This window comes from Drosophila subobscura, chromosome E, assembly GCF_008121235.1.
Source record: "Drosophila subobscura isolate 14011-0131.10 chromosome E, UCBerk_Dsub_1.0, whole genome shotgun sequence".
Lineage (NCBI taxonomy): Eukaryota > Metazoa > Arthropoda > Insecta > Diptera > Drosophilidae > Drosophila > Drosophila subobscura.
The window spans coordinates 19,282,365-19,297,780 of NC_048531.1; the positions used below are offsets into that span (position 1 = coordinate 19,282,365).

The window sequence follows — 15,416 nt, forward strand, 5'->3', positions numbered from 1 at the left end:
TGCTTAAAATTTGCTTAAACAAATGAAGTCACAGGAGTCCCCGAGAGTCATGGCAACCTTTTGGCTGCTGCCATTTTGGGGGCAGCTCTGCAGTGGTGTGGGTGGGGTGGGGGCGGTGGCTGGAGCGAACAAACAAAACTGAAAACTGGCAGGAAGCCATTTTGTGTAAAGTGCTTCGGTGCATGCCACTCCGTACTCTGGGCTCTGCTGCCACGCTCCTGCTGCTCCTTTGGCCACGCTTCAACGGCTCCCCGAGGACAGTCGGTCATTTTGGACTTGCAACTTTTGGCCGGCGAAGGGAAAGGCAGAAAAGGAGAAGCTGCATGGGAAAAGGAAAAGACGGAATTTCCTCGCGATTGTTTTTCTTCCGCTGGACCTAGAAGAAGGCTTTAATTGTTTTTAACTAGAGTCTGTCCGGTGTCTGTCCAGAGTCTCGGCTTAAGCGCGCAATTAAACGAGTCTTCCGATGTGGCGTGGCTACAGACATCCCCAGCCTGCCCCCCCCTGCGGCAAGCATAAATCCAAGGCATGGATTTGCAGCGAAAGCCAAATGCAATCGGAGCAATTGCTGCTGCGTTTCATTTGCTCTGCCTGGCCGTGTGTTTTCCTGTTTTCCCGCTTTCGTGGATTCCCCTGCTTCTTGGGGTTTTGTTTGTGTGTTTGCCACCGAAATTGAATTTCTCGCTGAGCGGAAAACAATAAACAAGCCAAGTGAAAGCCAGAAGGCGACGAAGCGCAGCGGAGTGCGCAGAGGTGAAGGATGAATGGATGGAAACAGTGGGGCAGAAGGAGCAGGAGGCAGTCAGCTCAAGAACGAAGTGCTGCGAGTACGCTTCCTTCGCAGGAAGGATGCAAGAAAGGCTACGTTCACCCATTGAATTCGATTGCACTTTAATGCACCTTAACACGGTGGAAATTAAGGAAGTTTTTGAACTGCTTTTGTCGAACTTTGTTTTCAAGTTATTTTTCTACATTTAATGATAATCCTTGAAGAGTATCGAACCGTTCGCATATCCTTTCTGGTCTCTGGGGGGTTTTCGCTTCGCTTCTCTTCTCGCCTCGTGTCTCCGCTTCTTGGCACATTGTTTGGCCAAAACGGAAGGAAACACTTTCATTATCACTTTGGCACTGCAAATTTATGGACTGGGAGCAGCGAAAATAAAACCACAGCCGCAGAGGTTATCGCAAAGAAAGTCTTTGCCAGCTTTGAACGCATTTCCCCCGAAGAGAGTTGTGGCCAAAGCGGTTTGTGGAAGTGCTGCTGTTAATTGGGAAAAGCCTCAGCCAGAAAGTAGACACGGGCCATGCCTGGAAGATGTGCAGCAGCAACAGTACGTGCCACACATGGCCACAACGAGGATTGGTCTTTCATAATTAATCCATCAGTAGTGGAGTGCACGAGTGTGCAACCTTCGATCACGTGCACTCCTGGCGGAGTCCCTCCTGCTCCTCAGTTGTATCTTTCATACACTCGAAATCCCATTCAATTTGTCCCATCTGGGGGGAGGATGTGATACGATCTGCTGCCCAAATGTATTCTCCTCTTCCCTCTCTGTTTCTTCTCTGCTTTTTTCTGCACTCGAGTGGAAGCCTTAGCCCGTATGTCCTTTCAGCTCTTACCCTTACTCCCCGCTCCTGCGTTAGTTCTGCTCTCCTTAATCATTTGCTCACCCGTTCGGGGGCCATTCATTCTCACTCGTCAGCTGTAACAATTTGCGGAAATTAGCCAAGGTGTTTTATGGTCATCACCGGAGCAGCAGGAGCATCCCTCGCTGCCCATTCCATCCTGCTGATTGCCGTTGTCTGGCAGCGTGAAAATGTTTGTCTATTTCTTCAGTTTTGGTTTTCCTTTCAAGTGTCTTCTGTCTCCTCTTCCGTCCTCTGCCTTTAATTGGGGTCTAAGCTGCCATTAAGCTCCTCAGCCTTTCGGTATGTGCTCTAATTCTATTTTTGCAGTTTAATGAAGTCCTTGCCAGGGCCGCAGGACCCTCGCTAGTCGCTAGTCGCTCGTCGCCTGTCGTCTAGGCAAATTGGTTGGCATTATTCATTCAGTGTCCTTTTAAAGCCCAGGATACGCCAGTGCCAGCGCCAGTGGCTGTGTCTGTGGGCTCTCTCTCTCCCTCTCCCTCTCTCTCTGTATTGGGCTACACTCTCGGCCTGGCTTAAATGCCAATATATCACTGGCCAACAAAGCCACCTGCCTTCCTGTGTGTGTGTGTGTGTGTGTGTGTGTTGTGTGGCAACAGGAGCATAACATGCATCACGCACACATGTCTTCACAGGATACTAATTATGATTGCGGCGGCATGGCAAGGACATTGCAGCGCAACTATGCCAGCCTCTTCCTTCCACCTGCATCAGACTGTCTGTGTATCCCCTGTGTGTGTGTGTGGGTGTGGGTGTTCATAAGCCGTTTGCGGCCCTGTGGGGGGTGGGCTTTGAGTGCCGACAAACAACTCAATTGAAAGGCCAGCCTGAGGTGCAAAAAGATCCTGCCTCGCGGTGTAAGCAGCTTTTGACCTTAAATGGGATTTGCCTCGAGGGGTGCTCGGGGGTAGAGTGGATCAAAGCTTAAGGGAAACTGCATCCCCCGCAGCTTAACCCAACCCCTGACTCACTTTAATTGTTAGCGGCTGAAAGATACTTGGAGTTGGAATAAAGTTGTAGAAACTAAGGGAACACCTTTTGAATAAGATTTAGCTCTGAACTGATGCAATCTTCATTCTTAAATCTTAAAGTTGAAGTTGATTTGAATAGAAAATAGCCTTGGAAATATCCCCATTTTGCATGTAAAAGGAACTAACTTAACCTTCCCCCAATCGAATCCAATTTTCGGCTTTGACTTTAACATTCCTCAACTTGACTTGAACCTAACCGCACAGCAAACCTTAACCTCTCCTCTCTTCTCTGTTGCTCCTCCCTGGATGGTATTTCAATTTCGTTTGGTTACAAATCGCACCAGCCGCGCCGCCCGCTCCTCCCTGGGATTCAATAAAGAGCACAGCGACTCGGAGTCGCAGTCGGAGTCGGAGAATATCATAAATTTTCGTCATTCTCAGCTGCACCTTCGTGGCGAATGTACAGTACAGTACATCTCCTTCCCGTCATCCCCGATTACCGCAAAACACCTGTACAGCCACGCCTCCTGCCTCCTGCCACCACCGCCACCACATCGATCCGCTCCGCTCCGCTCCGTTTCGTTTCGTCGTTTCTTTGGCCCATTTGTCAGAGTCGTGTGGCAGAGTGTTGGGGAAATGGGCAAAGGGGAAAATGGTGCGGGTTTTGGGCATAGAAATTGCTGCCAAGTCATGTCATTGCCGCCGCCTCTACATCCATCCATCCAGCCAGCCGTCCGTACGTACGTGAACCCGCCGCACGGATATGTAGATCCCGGACTCGTATGCGAAAATACTTCCGTGACTTTTGGGGCAGATACGTGACACTCCCCAGTGACTGCCGCCTGCCTTCCACCTCCCGACCCGCGACTTATTTACTGTTTTTCAAATTGCACTTTGCAACTTTTTGGCTCTCTGGCTCTGGCTCTGGCTCTGGCTGGTTGGCAGCATTTTTTACGATCCCTGCTGGCTGCGGCTGCGGCACCTCTACCCATTCCTGCACCAAAAACCTGCCGCCTCCTACCTCCATCCTTGCCCCACCACGCGCCCGCCTATCATGTGTTTATGGCACCTTAATTGTGTGTGTGTGTGTGTGTGTGTGTGTGTGTGAGGAAAAGTTTATTTTCTGCATTCCGTTGCTTTTTGCATTTTTGCGACACTTTTTATGACGGCGACAGTTTATGTTGATTCGTCTGCGGCAGGTGCCCCGCCGATAATATCGGTAATCATATCGGATATTATATTGATTAATTACCCATCAAGCCTGGCCATATTCCAACGGTGAATACTCCATTTTCCATACACATAAAACACCTTTACACTGGCGCTTAAATGCGCGGCTTAATTGGACGTGAATCGGATAACGATTACTGGTAGTCCTGGGATGGATGATTGACTCGCCGGATGGATGGCTCTGTGGGTGGAGGAATTTACGTACGTACCCCACGTATGGGTATGCATGAAATGTTTAAAGTATAATTAGTTTCAAGATGCTAAAGTCCTAAAAGGATTACAGTATTTGCTGTTGATTGATCCTTTGATGATCTGTAGCTTCTCCAAGGCGGGTTTACTGCTTGATTGTTGTGGTTAAAGCTTTGAGCTATGAAGAATCATTTCTTAAGCCCCTTACTTATGCAAATTAGGGCTCGGACAAACACACTCAAAGATACTTTAATCCCCCGAAACTTTGCCTTGTGGCATGTTGTTTTTGCCTGCATTTTAATTGGTTGCAAAATCAATAATCAGCATTGCGGCATAAACTACCAGAAAACTCCATGCATATGTATAAGGTGTTTGTGTGTGTGTCAGAAAAAGGAATTGCCGTTGCTTGAACTCCCTTAAAACTGTCGCAGATACGCAGATACAGCTGCAACGTGAAGCAAAGTCAAAAGTTGTGGCATGGAAATTGACTTAAAGAACATTTTTTCGGCACTGCCCCAACCCTACGAAACGCGGCAAAGTATGCAACAATTTGTTGGCTCCCACTTGGCACTCCATTTGTGTGTGTTTGTGTGGGTGTGGGTGTGTTGTGTCTAGCGGGTGGCTTGGGCTGGGCGTGCACGGTCGAGGGGTCGTTTTTGATGCCAAGTCAACATCTAATTGGATTTGCTCTCATTCAATGAACTGCAAACGAAAAGTATTTTTTATATGATTATTCCCACTTGAGCCTCTAATGGGGTGGGGCGGGCGCCATGCTCACAGCACCCCTCCGCCCCCAGCCCGCAGTGCCACTCGCCGCTGCATGCCAGAATGAAAGAACATTTTTATTCCCATTTTGCACTTTGCTCCACTCCATTTGGCCAAAGTGCAAGTGTATGCAAAAAATATTGAAAGCCATATACACAGATACATAAATACATACATACATACAAACATACATACATACATATGTGTGTATGTATACATTTGCTTGTATTTATGATACCTCCGAAAGCCGTATAGAGGAAGGGTATGCTGTGCTCATGTGGAAGCTTACAACCTGGGAAATTCTTGTCTTAAATAAACAGAATTCTGTCTCTATTAATATTGAAATTAATAATGATTTGAAATAGAAATTTACCAAGATCCAAATATCCAAAAACTATGCGATTTATTATGAAATTTCTTGTTTTTCTGCTTTTGTTTCTATAAATACCAACGTACTTTTATTTATCAACATTCTCCGCCCTTTTCCGTGCTGTTCTACCAAAAATATGTTTCCAACAATCGGCTCTCCCACAGTCTTGCCACTATCGATTGTTGTGTTTCTACTTGCGATTATTTCTTGTTTTTTGCTTATGCGCCGCCCTCCGTTCTGGATACGTTTGCTTTGATGGAAAGGCGAGAAAATGTTTGCCACGCGACATTTTCTGCAATTAGGGGCAAAAACACGTACCAGGAATGGCAAGAGGAATGTGCCCAGAGACAGACGCGGACGGATAGAATGGATAAAATGGATGGCTGTATGGGGGCTTGGGCATGCCGCGGAGGCATACTTTAAATTGGAGATCCCCGCGGGTTTATCATAATATAAAAATCTAGCATTGGGCCCAGAGTTAAATCTTTAATGAGACGGAAAGCGAGCGCCAATCGCTGCAATTAAAATTAATTACAGTATTTGTCAGCTTAGCTCCGGCTAACAGGCCACCGCAACAGGCAACAGCCAACAGCCACAAGTACGAACCACTGCGAGAAGTTACCCGAGCCACCGCCAACTCATTCACCAAACTCTGGGATGGGATGGGATGGGATGGGCTGGGATGGGCTGGGATGTGGTACCTGTAGGGGAGGAGGAGGAGGAGGCAGGAGAGGAGCCCTGCATTGATTGCAATCGCGATCGTTAATTAAATGTCGAAAGGAATGTTGTTGTTGCTGATGTTGCAAGTTGTTGTTGCTGCTGCTGTTGCTGCTGCTGCGCTGTTACTGCTGCTGGTGGTGCCTCCTGTGCGTAAAGATCAGCCAGCCTGGATAAGGGGCAAGTTGTAAGTTGCGAGCTGCTCTGGCTGCCGGCTATTTATATCTCCAGCACGTTGTTGCACGCAATGCGCTGTCTGTCCTGTTCCGTCCCGTCCCGTCCCGTACATACAACAAAACTCAGATCCAGCTACAGCTACAGCTACAGCGCTCTCCCGCTCTACCCCGCCTCCCCCTTTGTAGCCCGAAGCCCCCGTGTAGTGCTGCTGCGGGCATTATCGCCCTTGATCTTGGCTAAATCGAAATCGCCGGCGTTGCGTGAAGTGTTGCAAATGAGTTTTTGTCTGGGGCGTGCAGTGCATTTTCAATTGGTCGGCAAATTGGCAGCGCCAACGAAAAAACACTCCACAAACGAAGCCACTGCATCGTACAGGTGGCAGATAGGCCATATTCAAAATAGGGAGGATGCATACAGGGAAACAATTGAGAGTTATCCAGGGTACTGGGAGATTTTTGGGACTTCTCTATGCTGCCGCTGTTCCATTGATCTTCTAAGACCCAACCAATGAATAAATAATTGATAAATATTCCATAGCAGGCACTTCGATTCATAAATATCTATGGCCTCTGATAGTACCAATATTTAATCGGAATATCTTCTCTTTATGGACAGACAGTCGCACAGGCTGTATGAAATTGCATCTGAACCAACAGAAAATTGGGTTCATTGATGGCGAAAACCCGAGAAAACGAGTTTCGTCGCCAAGAAAATAGAAAACAGAAAACTTTTGCAATGCGTAAAAAGAAAAATGCGGCAGAGGAAAAGTTGATTGGTGTCATCTCCCTTCGCCCCGTCACCGTCACCGCCCCTCCCTCTCTTTCCTCAAATTTTCTTGGCCATGTTTCAATTGAAGGAGCCATAACGAAGAGGTGGGTGCGAGAGAGGGGCTGTGGGCATGGAGTGGAGGCGTGTGGAAAGCAATTGGAAACACTGTTTCGGAAAGAAGTCAATTTTGCGGTCGATTTTCGGCACTTGTCAACGGGAGAGACAGTCGACAGACGAAAGTTAATGGGAACTGCAGTATGACAGGGTCAACGTTCATGGGTAGAGGTCTTAGGAAATGAGGAATGTTGCAAAAAACAACCAGAAACCGCCTTAAGCCATATTCAAAAATCGTCTGCAACAGTGCCTTGCAACCTCAACAGCAGCAACAGCAACAACAAAACCAGAAAAAGTAAATGCAAATGAGCCACGTGCATGCCGGAGGGGTTCGAGCGACAAGTGCAGCGGCCAACATGTGCGTGTTCGAGTTGGGAGCCGGCATAAAATCACCAAAACAACCTAGTTTGATGTTGCCATAGTGATGAGCACGCTAGCTATAAAGTGGAAAAAAGGCTAACCAAAGAAATTCCATGTAGACACTAACGGCTTGTAAGCGACTTTTTAGGGGAGATAACTGTGCTGTTTCACTAGAGGGAGTCGCACGAAAGTAGCACCACAATCTCTTTCCGCTGCCATTGCCGCTCGCTTTTCCACTCCCACACTAATGTCTGGCTGCCACAAATAATGTCTTTCGCATAGGGGCACATTTGTCATTCTCAGGCCTCCGCCAACATCAAGAACAGCCACGACAAACCCTCAGTCTGTGTCTCTTATCAGTGAATTTTTATCACACAGCAAGAAGTGACCCACACCCCACATCGAACCTGAGTTCGCTTCGAACATGCTACAACGTGCTGGTCTAATCGAACTCTGTTGTAGTTACTAGCTGCGATTCCAGAAACCAGCTCTGTTATGTGGTGTTCGAACTCAAACATGTGGCTGCTCGTTGGCGCGTTTAGCTAGCAAATCCACGGCCTTGCCGCTCCATTCGAATTTTTGCCTTTGAAAGTGTTGGATGTTGGAAGTTGGAGGTGACCGCGTTGCATTTCTCTTCTTCCAACCAAAAAAATACGTGAAGAGTCCGCCGACGAGCACACCTCTACGCGCGCAGGTGGTGTCAGTGTGTGCGTGCCGTGCCCATGTGTGTGTGAGTGCGTGTGATAGTGTCTGTGCATTGTTGTGCGAGTGTGAAGAGTGGCACAGCACCAGCCACAACAACAAAAACAACAGCAGTGGCCCGCAATCAGCTGTGAAGGTGCGAAAGAGAAATGCAAATCGAATAAATGGCCAAAAATTACGAATTTTTAGCGTCAATTCTCCCCGTAAATTTCACATCTCTGAAATCGAAACGAAACGTAGCGTGCGGCTCTAAATCAATCGGGAAAAAAACTTAACATAAAATATTCTTCACAAATATTGCAAACAAATAAATAAAACAACACAGAAGCGGCCAGCGGCAATCTGCGTAAGAGAGTGTTTATCATAAATTTGGTTGCGGAAGAGAAGTTGCTGCAGAAGCTGAAGAACCCAAGGAATCGGAAGAGAGTCTGAGTGTAGGAGGAGAATCCATCAGCAGCAGTGGGAAAGAGAAGGAGTCATTCCAGCAGGTGGATTGCCCGGGGGTAAGTGAAACGGGTGGAAATGTAGCGTTGCGACCGAGGAGGAAAGCACTCAAATTTGTTGTTAGACTTCCCCCACTCTTCCCTACGACACGCGACCGACCGACCGACCGGGTTGTATGGGGGTTGAATGGGACATATTCTGTCCCAAGTCTCGCAACCTCAGCGACGGCACCCAGCACCCAGCACCTGCTGCGGCTGCTGCTACTGGCGCCTCGCCTCGGCTCGCAACTCCACGCCTCTCCTTCCCTTTTCGCCCATGACAACAGATCAAAAATTTGTTTTTGTTGCGTGTCTCTGCCGCCGCGTGGTGTCCCGTTAACTTGGACTGACATTTTACATGGCACTGCTTCTTCGTTTGCTTCTTTTTCTTCTTGTGTTGCTTTTGGTTCTCATCCAAACCCCACCTTCTACTCATTGTTGTTGTTGTTGTTGCTGTTGCTTCGTCTTGCATGAGTTCTCTTTCACAGCTCTTCCGCATGCTCTTCGTGCATTGACTTTTTGTCTCTCTTTCTGTCTGCAGTGGGACGCCTAACTGTTGTTGCCGCCACTGAGAGTGGGAGTGAGTGAACGAGAGAGATCTTTAATCAGGAATAAATTCGCAATAAAGAGAAAGAGGGAGAGTGAGTGTTCTCTGCACATATGTTAAACTATTCCCTTGAGAAAGGGTATCCACGATTCTTTATACTCTCTGTGTGATATTTTCGTGTTTTTGTTTGCAAATGACTTTTTATTGGCCATTTCCTTGACTTTGCTTGCCTTCTGTTTTGCTCTCTTTTTTGGCACTGGCTGGCCCCTCGCATGGCCCGAGTACGAAAAGAAAAAATCAATCAATTTCATTTGATTTTTATGCTGCGCCTCCTGGCCGACCCCACAGCTGTGTCTGGCAGAGGGAGGGAGGTGGAAGAAACGTTGAATGCGCGAGCTTTGTTTTTGCGTTTGGCTTTGCAATGTCAGCTTTTAGCGCTACCCACCGCCCCTACCCCCTACTAAAGTTAGCCCTTGGTCCAACCCCTAAAGCCCTTAGGCAACCCCAACCCTCTCCCTACAGCTCTTAGTCCTAGCCTCACTCAAAGCTCTCTCTCTCTCCCGCTCACTTCCCTCCTCTCTTTGTTTTTTTTTCTGTCTCTCTGTGCGTTTTGCCGGGTTTTGTTTTGCTCTGGTCTGGCCTGGCCTAGAATCTAGCCAAGAGAAAAACCGAAAAACTTGTCTTTTGTTATTAATTATCAAAGGCGGCTCCCCAGGCAAGGGGCGGGAATCGCTAGTGAGACCCGCCCAAATTAGGCAGATAGATGGATGGATTGGTGTCAGCGGCAAGGGGCAAGGCGCAAGGCGCTGGCGAAGAGCCTCCTTTATGGTCTTCTAATTAATTTAGAACTTTTATTAGATTGGATTCTCCACTCTCTGTGTGTTTTCTCTTCCACTGCACCATTACTCATGGCTGTACTCAGAGATAAGATAAGATTAGAATGCTTCACTTGGAATTGTGTATCTTTTGGGGCCAAGTGTAGCCCCGTACCGGGTTATCTTTGCCTTGGATTGCAGATGTCATAATGGAATAATTTGGCAACCGAACTGTTGACAGTTTGCTTTGTTCTCTTGTCATTTATTATCTTCGGCCGACTGGGGGACATGCAGGAAACATCCAGTCTTGAGCAGACACCCGCAGTGCCTGTAATTTGCTATGCTTTAAGGAGCATCTCCTTATGGAAGATGTATCTAAACATTTCCTTTTGTGCTTTGGACTCATACTGACATTCATTACATTGCGCATACTTTGTGTGTCCATTAGTCGTCTCTCTTTTGGCAGTTTCTGCACCTTTAGACCGTCATTTGGCCATTCGTGAAACCCTTTAAATGGCTCCATTAGCCACAGCAAGAAAATCAGGTGAAAATGGCTTTTCTCTGCGGCTCGGGGGATCCCCCATACCGGACCCCGTCAAGTGGGTTTATATTTCTATTTCGTATTTGTTTAATTCCAAAAAATGCACCTTTATCGCTCTCGTTTGTCGCCTGTGACGACCCTTGGGCGAGGGTTCCGTTTAATTTCATTTCCATTTTCATAAAAACGAGTTTCTGGCTTTCTCAGAGGGATGGAGTACGGGGAGAGTCAGGGAGAGTTAGGGGCCTGTGGCTTGGAGCTGAAGTTATGGCTGAAACCGAGTCTGGGGTCGCCGGAGGTCTCTCCCTCTCCCGGTCTCTCACTCTCTGTGGCTCGTTTGATGCTTCGTTGCATCATTAAGAGGCAGCGGCCGCAATTAACTTTAATTATTTATGTCGGCCACGGGGACCGAGCGACGAGGAAGGGTGTGCTGTGGAGCCCACCTGCGGTCCTCGGGTAAAAGTTAAAGCTGTTGCCATTTATGTTAATTTCAATGAATTAATCACTCCACATATTAGTCCTCTTTAGTGGAGCTTACATCATGCCCCCAGACCGTCGGCACGGCTCTGTTCTGTTTTTCGTATCTCTTGTGTTCTCTGCCGTCTGCTTTTCAACAGCTGTTGGCTCTGAATTTCCCTATCAACTGCTAACTGCTGCCACTACCACCTTACTCTACCACCTCTTCTCCGACCTGCCTTATTGCATTTTGCACGTCTGCACGTTCTCCAATTGAAAAAAAAGAGCCAGAAAAAGCTGTTCCAAACCAAACCGAACAGAAACGAAGCGAACAGCAGTAGCAGTAGCAGAACAGCAGAAAAAACAGTTGTCAAAATGTGGTACATGGGAAAAAAATTATGCACTATTCTTTGTCTCTCTTTTGGAACGTTGCATTGCACGTTCCTCCGTCTCTGGATCGAATATATTCGATATCTTCTAACGAGCGTCAGAGCAGCAGAGCAGCAGAGCGGAGGGATTCAGGGCGGAAGTGTTTTCGGGGCACGTTCCAGGGTTCCACGTTTCGGTTGCCCGAAAATAATTGCAAAACGTACCTCTGAGTGGGAGTATTTTTGATGGGAGAATCTTTCTTGAATTCCTTCCGAGCTGTGCATCTTTCATGCTATATTTAGTACAGCAAAATAGTTTTGCAATCCAATCATCCTTAGCCTGAGAATACCCTATTTCCTCTACAGCTTTTTGGTTTCCTTCCATGTTTCGAGTTGTTTACTGTGCTGACCCAGTAATTTCCCTTTGAAGAAAGTTGCTCCTTGGAAGGAATCCATCCTCCAAGGATACCCCATAACCCAGCCGTAAACATGTAGAAGAAACTTGTTGTCAGGGCAGGGGCAGGGACTGGGGCAGGGGCAGGGGCAGGAAAAGAGATCTTTTGTCCAGAGTTTTGTGTTGGTCTTTTGCTTGATTTTGGGTTTATTTTTCATTTCTCATATTTTGTTTGTTTCTGGTTTGTTGTGCCTTTCACAATGCCTGTGCTCTCTTCTGCCGTGATGATAACAATGCTGAATAAAACTTTTTAGCAGCCTTTTATGTGTACTCTCCATGCCTCACCATTGCCACTTCCCATACTCGCAGTACTCCTTTCGCACTCATTCATTCTTGTAGCCGTGCACTCGTACTCATTCATTCCTGCTCGGACTTCCTTCTTCTCCGATATCCTTCGTGTGCTGTGGCTGTCTTTTCGGCAACGGCCTTCTCCTCCGCCTGCCTTTTTGGCTCCTTTATTGCTGTTGTTTGCTGTGTGCTGTTCAGTTCCTTCAAAAGGAGAGAGAACTCTGGCGCGTAATTCATTACGGGGTTGAGGGTTTGCTTTGGGGCCAGGCTCTGGTTTCTGGCCTTTGCAGCTGCGGAAGTTTCAGCTTCAGTACAAGATAACGCACAAACTGTTTGTATTTGTATCTGAGTTGCTCATATTCTACCCCCACTACCACTCCCCCTCTCTCTCTCTCTTTTTCTGTACATTGTTCTCCACCCTAATCTCTGCTGCTGTGGCATGCCTTTGGCTGTCCCTCGTTCATCCTAAGACAGCGCTTAAAAAAACATACATTTTTCACTGGCGATAAGCACTTTCTGACACAGTGAAAGCCCGGCCGAGCGAACGAACGGACAGAGGGGTGCCGTGTCCGCCCCAGAGAGCCATCACTGTTTCTGCAATATTAAATATACATAAATATCTAAGAGCAACTGGGGAATTCTTATCCTAAACCCCACATATGCACATATTCTTCTCATGAGTTATAGTTTTTTGCGGAGTTTAAAGAGTCGACTAGGGAATACCAAGTACTTTGAGATGATTCCAGGAATTATAAGAGGGTTTCGCGTAGATCTAATGGATACTATTTGTTGTACCTTTGAATAAACAAAACTCAAAATGAAATACAAGATGCCTAGGTTTCACTGCTGTTGATGGAACTCTCGAGTTTATTTCTTGAAAATCCACTGAAACGGAAACTGGAGAACCTGAAGCTGAAGCTGGAGCTGGAGCTCCCACAAATACACAAAATCACTTGGAAAGCATTCCCTGCCGTCTGCTGCTGCTGCTGAAAATCTGTTACAGTCAGCGAATAAATTGCACTCATTAAATATTTATAAGATTGCCAGACGCCTAGATTCCCCTTCCCTTCCCTTCCCTTCCCTCTCTGGATGTTATGCACCTTCCCTTTCCCCCGCTGAATGCTCCGTACCTTCCCTTGACTTTCTTTCCTTATAAATTCATAAAAATCTTGTGCGATGCAACAGCAAGAACCCTTTTGTTCATATGATAATGAGAGCTGTTGCGCCTCTGTTCTCCTTTCAGTTGTCCACTCCCCCCCTACCCCCTACATCTCCCCTCTCCACCTTCTATTTGGCTGGGTCTGGGCCTATTTTGGCCAGAATTCTTTTGGTTTGCTGCCCCTCAAAGTCATGACATGTGCCGGCGCGGACCAATTTATGGCCATGGATACTATAAATTGTGGCTGGGGCTATTGATTTGCTGTTGGCCGTTGCTGTTGCTGTTGCTGCTGCTGTTGCTGCTGCTGCTGCTGCCACTGCTGCTGCGTGTGGTGACAGTTGACAGTTGAGTTACAAGGTCATTATGTGGGGTTGTGTGGGGCTCTTGTGGGGCGTGGGGCGTGGGGCGTGGAGTGTGTGGAGAGGGGAACCCGTAGACACTGGAACTCGTTGGTGCGTCATGGGATACAAATGTATCTTTGTGCCTGCGGGTAGGCGAGCAGGCAGCAGGCAGCAGGCGGCAGCAGGCAAAGCGCGTGTATGTGCGCAATTACAGTTAATGTCCAAAGCGTGGATTCATTTCCGTTTTAAACAATTTTCTTCTTCTTTTTGGGTTGTTCGGATTCGTTTTTTCGGTTTTCGGTTTTCGGTTGATTGATGGTTCGGAATAGAGAGGCTGAAAGGTCATCCCATCCGAATGACTGGCAGCAATCTCTCATCCATTGTTGTGCCACACAAAGGCGGAGGAGGAGGAGGAGTAGACCGAGATGATCCCTCGCCTGAGACCTAGATTGAGCCGTTCCTCCGACTGTCTGTCCCTCTGTCTGCCTCTGTGTATCATCCGTTGATATAAATCTCAGTTTACTTCGCTGCTGCTGCCGCCGCCGTTCTTTGGCATTAGATCTCCATATTTGTAGGATCAATTAGCGCGTTTCGCCAAACGTTTGACACTGGATGGGCGGGGAGGGGAGGGGAGGGGGTATCGAAAAGGCCAGGGCCAGCAGGTTTTAACTGGAAGTGGCAGTGGAAGTGGGTCGCCGCTTGAAAGTGCAATGCGAACGGGCTGCGCTGCGCTGAGCGCTTTCTCCCGACTGCAACTCACTGCAAGATGGAAGACACAAGATACACATACTGACAGCTACTTAATCGAAGTCCCAGAGTGTCCAGAGTGAAATGCAGAGATGATTTTTATGCATTTTGCAGCCCAAGAGCCAAGACCAAGACCCGAAACGGAAACTGAAACCCCAGAGTCGAGACATGGGCCTAAAGAGAGCCACAGCAGCAGCCGCAGCCGCAGCCGCAGCCAAAGCCAGAGATGAAGATGCCCGATGGCCGATGGCCGACTGGCCAGATGACTGCCGCATTCCACTTGGCCAGAGCGGCCAAAGCGGCCCAAGCTGCAGGCCCCAAAAAATACACCCATACACTCATCCACTTCCAAACCAAACCACAAGATGTGTGTCTGGGTCTGGGGTCTGGGGTCTTGGGGTATCTTTGTTTTTGGTGAATTGCTTTGGATGGTACGGTTTGGTCGGTGGCTGGTAGATGCTTCGGATGCAGGAACCTGTTTGCTTTGGGATTTGGTCTTTTTTTGTTGTTTTTGTTGTTTTTTGTTTCGATTTTTTTTTATGTTGAAAATTTACGAGTTTGGCGAATACCAAGCGGGAAGAATTCAATGAACTCGTCTTCTAACTTGGCTCTCGGCTCTGCTCGATAGTGGAGAGTGTTCAGAGTCTGTCTGTGTGTGTGTGTCTGCCTGTGTGTGTCTGCCTGTGTGTGTGTGCTAAGTGGGCAGATCCCCAGACATGGTCTTGGGCCATGTAAATGGGGAGTTCTTCATGCCAGAGCCCCCCGCTATCCATGCCTAACCCCGCTCGCAACGAAACACACAGAAATTGCTTTCGAATTGGATTAGCAACATAAAAAAAGTTTGTTCCTTCTCCTGTTGCTGCTGCTGCTGCCACAGAACTTGTATGCCGCATGTTGCAGTCGTGTTGCTGCTGCTGTTGTTGTTGTTGTTCCTCTTGTTGCAGCTTCTTGTTCCAACATTTGTCTTGTCATTGCGATTGTTGTAGCTGTTGCTGTTGCTGTTGTTGTTGCTGTTCCGAGTGATTGTTGAACTTATTGTTGGAATATCTTTGTTGTTGTAAATATTTATAAGTTATTCTGCGGGTGTTGTGGAATAATAATTGTTAAAACAATGATAAATGGTATCCCAATGTTATGTTGCACCTTTAAATGTTTTATGGTGTGGCCAGTGTTGAAGATGATTTCGCTGTTGTTGAAGTTATTGTTCCTAA

At 47.5% G+C, this 15,416-nt stretch overlaps 1 protein-coding gene across 2 annotated transcripts in view; it reads left to right on the forward strand.

The window, feature by feature from the left end:
- Positions 1-7,875: 7,875 nt before the first annotated feature.
- The window catches only part of LOC117892546 (putative polypeptide N-acetylgalactosaminyltransferase 9), a 59,705-nt gene continuing 52,164 nt past the window's right edge, over positions 7,876-15,416 (forward strand). For both annotated transcript variants that reach the window (XM_034798855.1, XM_034798856.1), the window contains exon 1: positions 7,876-8,513. The gene's annotated coding sequence lies outside the window, so the exon portion shown is untranslated. The remainder of the gene's footprint in view (positions 8,514-15,416) is intronic.